At 44.5% G+C, this 8,666-nt stretch overlaps 1 long non-coding RNA gene across 2 annotated transcripts; it reads right to left on the reverse strand.

Annotated features, from left to right (window-relative positions):
* Window positions 1–387: 387 nt before the first annotated feature.
* On the reverse strand, window positions 388–7,659 carry LOC108498201. Of its 2 annotated transcripts, none has more exons than XR_001875104.1 (4): window positions 7,546–7,659; window positions 4,142–4,296; window positions 3,205–3,382; window positions 388–787 (listed from the first exon to the last, which is right to left on the reverse strand). It is a non-coding gene; the product is annotated as an uncharacterized LOC108498201 (long non-coding RNA). The 2 variants fall into 2 exon arrangements; XR_001875105.1 differs by having other exon boundaries at window positions 7,558–7,637.
* Between the last annotated feature and the right edge of the window lie 1,007 nt (window positions 7,660–8,666).

Below are 8,666 nucleotides of genomic sequence, written 5' to 3' on the forward strand. Positions count from 1 at the left end.
GTAGTTGTCCTCTGTAGGAAATAATCTTCAAGTGAAAAGTATGCCATATTGTACCACAGAGCATAGGCTACAACAGTAGCAACCCTGGACAATTACACTTGGTGTTCCAAACCTCCATGAACTGAGTTTTGCAGTATTAGACTTGTTTATAATAATGTCTTCTTTAGCCCACACTCTTGTTCTAATGTTTCAGAGACTTCAGTCATCTTTGTTGGTCAGCTGGCCCAATCTTCAGCAAAGTCTGTCTTTGCTGTAGGCAAAAATTAAAAACAGAAGCAGAGACAAGAGACACTGTCTACTATGAGCAAGATTTGTTGTTGTAATTAGCATGACTCAACCTTTTGCAAAAGAGATCATTGTAACTTGCATAACTGTGTCACACTGGCTTTTAAATACATTATTTCTGTAGTATTAATTGCTGTGTCTATATCCAGCATCTGTGTGAGTTAAGGCAGCTGTTCCCTCTGACCGCAGTTTCCTGTTGTTCCCATGCAGAGTGCAGTGTTTGTAGGTGGGTGCTTGGGCCATCGCTGAGTTATCACTTGGATTTGAACATGATCAGTGCTGGACCCTGCATGTCCCCATAAGTAAAGCTCCTCCGCTGATGGAAGCCACAGCTCCCTGCTGCATCTGCAGGTTTTGGGAGGCAGTGAGCAGCGTGGAGTGCCTGCCCATTGGTGATGGATGTACTTCTCTCCCAGCTATTGGTCTTCCTGCTGTGTGCTTGCAGAGGTATCTATTGCAAAGGCACTTGTGACATTTTTTTTCAGTCCTTGCTGACCAGACCCTGTAAAGGCACACAGGTGTGAGCGCACAGTGATGTACTCTCAAATAACAAGTTTACCCAAACCCTTTTCAATTTGAGTGTCATCTTTGCTCTCTTGTTCACAGAATCACAGAGTATTCTGAGTTGGAAGAGACCCACGAGGATCATCAAGTCCAACTCCTAGGTGAATGGCTGATATGGGAATTGAACCTGCAACCTTGGTGTTATGTTATTAGCACCGTGCTCTGACCGCTCACGTGCTTGTGTCAAACTGACAATGGAAACATTTCATTACCTTGGCACTGAGGTTTCATTTATCCCTGCTGCTCCTCACCTGGCATGAAACAGCAAAGTGGCATTACCAGTTTATTGGAAGGGAGTTTATTATCCTTACAGCTGCTCACTGGGGTAAAATAAGAGATCAGAACTATGTGAATTGCTGTCTCACAATGGAAAGACGTGCTCACCAGCAGGAGCATACAGAGACAATTCTGTACATTGATCGAGTGGATCTCCTTGCAAAGTCAGAGAAGGCACCGTAGAGCATTAAATTTGTCAAGACCTTCACTCTCTCCTCCTTAGCCTGGGGTGGATCCCCATTAATTTCTTTAGTTTAATCCCTCCTGTCACAGCTCCACTACAGGTCAGGATTTCTCCTGGTGTGTATTATCCCTACCATTTCCTACTGTGCACAAAGGCTAAAGTTTGTTCTCACCCAAAAAAAAAGACTGTCAGGCGTAAAGCCTATGTACTCCAAGAATGAATTTTATCTGAATTACTCAAACTTCCACTGCACATTGTGCTGCTCTGCAAAGTCTATGCTGATGCCAAAAAACAAATTTCAAACCACTGAATATTGAAATAAAATTTACAAATCTCTCTTGAGGACTGGGTTGGTAGAAAAAAATACAAAGCACAGATCTAACTAATAAGAAAGTGCTGGGAATCTCTGAAAGTGCTGTTAGTATCAGAGGGCACAGCTCGTATCACTTTGACAGGACCACCAGATCAGATAAAAAATGGAAATCTCAGCATCAGTCTCCAATATGCTTTTTGAGCTGGAAAACAGACTGTAATGCAAAATAAGCATGGAGTGGATGAATGCTGCCCATGTGAGCCAGTGGTGAACCCACTGCAGCCAGCATATGTGACAAAAGTCTTGTGAATATCAGTGCAGACTTTGGCTCTCCCCTTCCAGAAACATCAGAGTGCTCCTGGTACTGACCATACTGACAGCATTCTCCCAGCCCTCTTCAAGGCACAGATGGCTTCAGTATAGATGTCTAAAGCCCTCTGAGACACCTCAGCATGTCTGGAATAATTGCTTGGGACTGACAGAGAAGACATGACACTGCTGGGGGACCCTCAGCCTCCTGCAGCAGCAGCTGGAGTTCAGGTGGGGTACCTGAGATTGTACTAGACAGCCGTATTTAGGCCACTTAATCCTGCTGGGAGAGGACATTCAATACCAGGTGAGAACATCTAAATTCAGGCATGAATGTGGGAATTCATTCAAGTCCATGGAAATATATTCTGTATAATCAATGAACCTAGAAATAATTAATCTTTCTAAAACCAGGATTCAGTTGCCTAAAAGCAAGTGTCTAATGCTATTTTAGGTGGAGTATCCTGGTTGGCATCCAGTTGCTTCACCAAAAGGGCATGGACTTCCTTTGTCTTACATCATATCTGCAAGCCCTGTGCAGATGTCTCATCTGTCCTGGAGTATCAAATGGCAGGAAGAGCTGACATTAAAGGAAGCCCAGCTGTGCCGGTAGGGCATATGAATCATCTCCCAGCCTTCTTTGACTGTATAAATCAGACCTCTGTGATTAAAGAAGGACCCAAGATACTAAATTTTAAGATAAGATATAAGCCTGACTCTCCAAAATAAACCTATTTTGCTGGAAAAATAACAAGATTTGGGACACTGAAAGCCCCTTTTTATCCACAACTAGATGATTTATAGGTGCAACTGTCTCTGTTGCACTCTTTTCTTGCTTCCCAAAATGGCAGTGCAGCTTATAGGCTGATGGTTATTTTTAAGTCAGTTTTTCACAGTCCCTCCTGTTGTAACTGCACCCCTGGTGTGAAAGAGGCTTGAGCATACCATTACCTAGAGAAAGATGTCACAGATGTGTTCAACTAGGCATTCAGAAACAAAGTATGATGTGAAGCAAGGGTTAGACTTAAAATTAGGTCTTTGCCTTGCAAAGAGAAATAGATGGGAAAGTGTTTGTTTGGGAAATCCAGCAGGCCTTGTGCTCAGACAAAAGCATTTGGATTTGACTTATTTGTAACTATGGCCAACAGCTAATGAGATGGAGATTTTACCATGGAAATGGAGCTACAGGGGAGATTTAGCCAGAGACAAGCAGCAGCTTAGGGTGGGAGTTCACAGCATAAACATTTTGAACTTAGCTGCCCAAGGGACTTACGATTGCCATTTGTGATCTAGACTTTTTTTCTGCCTGTGTCAATCCTTGGGAGAAATAAAAAACAAAATAGGATGGAAAGCATGTCCTCTCAATCAGTAAGTTGAAAAGGATTCTCTTCTCAACAGGAAAACGTTCTCTTTCCCCCGTCTTCTCTTGATGAAGGTGATACCTAGGTAAACTTAGAAAGGTTTAAGGGCTGCAGAAAAATCTGAATAATTAATATGATTTGTTTTAATTTTGGCTACTAGCTAGTAGCTGTGCTTGTCACTCCTCTAATAGTCTAACCATCATGTTAATTTCCTAGAGGTCTCAGAAAATTGCATTGCAATTGCTTGTAGAAAGTCATTCTTCCAGCCCAAGGTATGAGCAACTACACCTGAACCATTCCTGGCAGATATTTGTCTAATCTGCTTTTCAAGATCAGCAAAGAGTTGCAGTCTTCATTTTACTGAGATATGTGATGAACAGAGGATTGCAGGTGCTGGGTGCAAGGGTGAAAGCAGGTTTGCATGATTTGGTTTTGTGCAACCTCTGGTTGAAGCATCAAGTCAGGGGATCACACAACTGTGGCACAATCATTAGGGACACTCCAAATCCCATTAAACCAAATCAGATTAAACTGAAAAATATATGCAAACACATCTTTGAATGACAACTGCAAATATGTTTGAGCATGAGGTGGGATTTCTTGACACCTTACCGTATCCCATGGTACCTTGCTAGACTGAGACTTACATGGCAAGAAGTTGCTACAACCCCTTATGAGCCAAAAAGTTTCACAGTGGAGTGTCCTCTGAATTAAACTGTGCTTCTTAGCAAGATTAAAGGGCAAATGCTCATTTAAAGAGAATAAATAGCATACATAGACAGATACTCTACTATCATCCCCACAACATTTCTAAATATTTCTAAACTGAAAGATGTGTGTGTCACTCACTTGGTGGGCACAGATAGTGCACACATCTATGCTGATGGAGGACCACATGGAAGAAAACTGCTTTGGTATGTTGTTTTTTCCAAACTGCATCACTCTGAAGACCGGACAAGAATGTACTTACTCCTCAAAACTGGAATGAGATCCTGCAAACAGAGCTATATCCAAAAAAGTTTTATAGACTCAGAATTATCTGCAGCAACTGCAGGAAACATGAGAAAGGACATTCACTCAGTGATTTAAGATGTTGCTAATGAGGATAAGGTTGCCTCCACCAACTCTTGTCAGCTTCCCCATGCACATTCAAGCTATTCCATCATTTTAAGCCCTCCTCTTGAACACCAGCTTGCTAAGGGCTCTCTTCTAAGGGCTCTTATCGAACTGGTCTCATGTTGTAGTGCACCTGTACAAGCAAGAACATTTGTCTAAGAGCACTCTCCATGCACATGCCACTCTTCTTCTGTAGAAAGCCATGTCACCTGTTTGTGTGTTGTCTGACTAGAAGAACATTTCTCTGCTGCTCAACTGATGGGAGAATTCAGACTAGTTACTCATTGCTTTAGTTCTTGGCGACAAAACACATAGCACTGCTGCAGGCATGACTATTTTGAGCATTGTAGCACAGGTCTTTCCAGTCAGCTGCTACCTAGGGCCAGGACAGCAATAGCCAAAGCCACCAGGGTCAACTGGAAGTAGCCAAGGCAGTGTAAAACCCCTTTAAAAGTATAGCACTTTTAATTTTTTAATTTTTTTTTTTTAAATGACAAAGCAAGTATAGCCTCAGTGGAAGGTAATGATTTCTGCAAACATACTACTTAATTTACCTTTAAAACATAACTGTTTTAAAAGTTTTCTTCTCCATTTCTAATTTAACATCTGGCTATGCTGCTCTGAGTAGGATAAGAAGATCCTTTAATAAAGCTCTTTGATTTATTGGTTTTAAATTATAGCTCACAAAACACCAAAATCATTACCTGCTACTTTAGAAATATGTAATAAACAACAGAGGCAAAAGCCATGTGCAGCTAAGCTTGCTGTGTGAAATATTTATCTTTTCATTTAAATTCAACAGTGAGTAATAGTGTCATATTGTTTAGGAGAATGCCTTGCCAGTGTTTGCTAATCACTCTTCCTAAGAGTAACAAATATCCTGCTTGGTCCACCAAATTGTAAGTCAATCTTCAGATTCAGTGAAAGGCAATATCCTGAAAGAAAAATGACTTTGGCAGTTTGTGATGAGCAACTTGAATTACAGCCTTGGTACTCTGTGCATCACACAGTTTCATTTAAGAAACATGACCACATGTTTGTAAAGTGAGGACTGGTTTTTTATTTCATTGCAGAAGCCAAGTTAGAAATCACAAGGATAGTAAGAGCAACAGCCTGCCTCATCCAGAGAAGGAAAAATCAGAAACTACTGTTAAGAGGAAAATAAATATATATGTGTAATGGTTTATATTATATATATAATACCAATTATAGCATTGGGCTGACAACTGTGTAATAAGAGACTACTGTGCTGGTTCCTTGCTTTGATCTCTAGATACAAGTGTGGTATTCATTTTTTCCACTGTGTGTACCAATTTATCAGAAACATTGAAATGCGTGGTGTTCCCTGTCTCTGGAAACGCCCCTTTCAAATACTTTGGGCTCTGAAGCATTGCTGAAAGGTGGGACAGAATTGAAGCAAAGACCAGGGCCTGTCTCACTTTGTGTCCCTGCTGATGACATGAAGGAAGAGGCTGTGACCCTTCAGACTCTGCCCTTGCTGCCAGAGCTGGCTTGGCTGAGCACCTGGGCTTAACCCAAACAATGCCCAGTATGTGCAGGGTGGACCTGCTTCAGGTAATAATCCAGAGGAATAAATGACAGTAGCCTGGTAGCCTGGGCTTGGCTACTCTTGGCAGCCAACCTGGCAAGCAAGGGGGGTTGCCAGGGCCATTTGCCGGGCCCAGAGAGTGGTGGTGAACGGTGCTGCATCCAGTTGGCGGCCAGTCACTAGTGGTGTCCCCCAGGGATCAGTGTTGGGCCCAGTCCTTTTTAATATGTTTACTGATGATCTGGATGAGGGAATTGAGTCCACCATCAGCAAATTTGAAGACTACACCAAGTTGGGGGGAAGTATTGATCTGCTGGAAGGCAGGAGGGCTCTTCAGAGGGACCTGGACAGGCTGGAGAGTTGGGCTGATTCCAATGGGATGAGGTTCAACAAGGCCAAGTGCCGGGTCCTGCGCTTTGGCCACAATAACCCCATGCAGAGCTACAGGCTGGGGACAGAGTGGCTGGAGAACAGCCAGGAAGAAAGGGACCTGGGAGTTTGGATTGACAGGAAGTGGAACATGAGCCAGCAGTGTGCCCAGGTGGCCAAGAAGGCCAATGGCATCCTGGCCTGGATCAGGAACAGTGTGGCCAACAGGACCAGGACCTGTACTCAACGCTGGTGAGGCCACACCTGGAGTACTGTGTCCAGTTTTGGGCTCCTCAATTTAGGAAGGATATTGAGGTGCTGGAGAGTGTCCAAAGAAGGGCAACGAGGCTGATGAAGGGACTTGAGCACAGGCCCTATGAAGAGAGGCTGAGGGAGCTGGGGCTGTTTATCCTGGAGAGCAGGAGGCTCAGGGGAGACCTCATCACTCTCTACAACCACCTGAAAGGAAGTTGTAGCCAGGTGGGGGTTGGTCTCTTCTCCCAGGCAACCAGCAGTAGGACAAGAGGGCACAGTCTTAAGCTGTGCCAGGGAGCTTTAGGTTAGACATTAGAAAGAAATTCTTTACAGAGTGATCAAACATTGGAATGTGCTGCCCAGGAGGTGGTTGGAGTCACTGTCCCTGGAGGTATTTAAGAAGAGACTGGATGTGGCACTCAGTGCTATGCTCTAGTTCACAGGGTGGTGTTGGGTTGGACTTGATGATCTTGGAGGTCTTTTCCAACCTGGTTGATTCTGTGTGATTCTGTAAATGAACACAAAGCAGCAGGCCTTTTGGCAGAACCAAAATAACTCGGGAAAAAGCATTTAGGAAATCTTTCCTTCATCACCCCTTGGCAGATAAGGCAGGGTTGGGGTTGGGCCAGCTAATACACACCTCATGGTGTGTGCTAGGTGTGGAGCTGCCCAAGTGCAGAAGGGGAGAGGTGAGCTTTCCTGGTCCTGGTCTCCTGCCATGCCACCCATAGCCAGACAGGGTATTTCTGAACTGCTGTCTTCAGGGCCTAATTAGCTTAGTTTCCAATGAACCATGAGACCCTCTTGAGCCAAGCATCAAATTTCCAATCACTTGATATGACCTACTCAGCCCTCCATGGGAGCCTGCATGGGCACCTGAGAGTTCCCACCAGGTCAAGGGTTTTTCCAGGCAGGGGGCCACCAACAAGCCAGGACTTGAGGAGCTTGGCAGAGTAGCACCCACCTGTTCACCCACCTCAATATCAAAAAGTGGAGGCCCTTGGTGCTCCTGCCACCGCAAGCAGGAAGTTTTGTTTCCCACTGCTGTGCCTACCTCCTCAGCTGGCTCCTAGCCTTTAGGTGGCCCTGGCACTTGGTGTCTGTGACATCACTGAGCTTGGTAACCCTCTCTCCACAGGAGGAGGGGGCCTTCTTCTCCTAGAGGAGGTTTGTATGTACCACAGTGACCAACTAGCACCCAAGTGAGGGCAAGGAAACAGTGGCACTCTGTGGTGGGTAGTGTTAGGAAGAGGAACAGAAGTAAAAAAGGAAGATGAGCCACATTCTCACTTCCATTCAGTGTCCTGTGCTGGCATGGAGGCTCCCACCCTGCCAAGAGTCCCGCAGCTGACTCACTTAAATAAATTCAACAGGGTATTCACACACCAGGAATGAAGCTGGTGGTTTGAGGGATTGTCCTATGCAGGAGTGCTGCAGCCCCTTTGCCAGCCAGGTTCAGGAGTACCCAGATCCAGCACATTTACATTGTACATGAGCAGCAATCAAGATCCTGAGAAGTCACCTTTCTCACCCATTTTTTTCCCCATTCTCCCTCTTATCCTGCTGTGTTTCCAGGTCGCTTACTTCTTGGCTAGAAAAGTCCATTGGCACAATATTTCATGAACAAAGACTCCTTTCACAGAAACAGGAGCTTTTCTAATCTTATCCTTTCCCTGCTTTAAACACCTGCATTTAGACCTCTGACCAGGTACATGGTTATTTGTCATGACTATTACAGCATTTCTAGTTCAAGAGGACAGTGAGTAACTCAGGCTGCCTTTTCTGCTGGGCTGCTGGACCAGTCACACTACCTCACCCAGCCCTCACTGGGCTGCTGGACCAGTCACACTACCTCACACACTACCTCACCCAGGCATCCCTGCTAGGTGGCTTGAGAATCCAGGTGCCAGGATTATTGATTCCCTATGGAAAGAGACCTGTAGTTTCCTGATGAAAATCTATGAACAAAAGCTTGTCAAAATGTAATTTAAACAAATCTAAGAAGTGTCCAAGGGCACTACTTATTGCATCTACAATGTAACATGGCCTCAGCAGACCAGAGTCTCTGGCCCTCACAAGCCTGCT

This window comes from Lepidothrix coronata, unplaced genomic scaffold, assembly GCF_001604755.1.
Source record: "Lepidothrix coronata isolate B3197 unplaced genomic scaffold, Lepidothrix_coronata-1.0 Scaffold57, whole genome shotgun sequence".
Classification (NCBI taxonomy): Eukaryota; Metazoa; Chordata; class Aves; order Passeriformes; family Pipridae; genus Lepidothrix; species Lepidothrix coronata.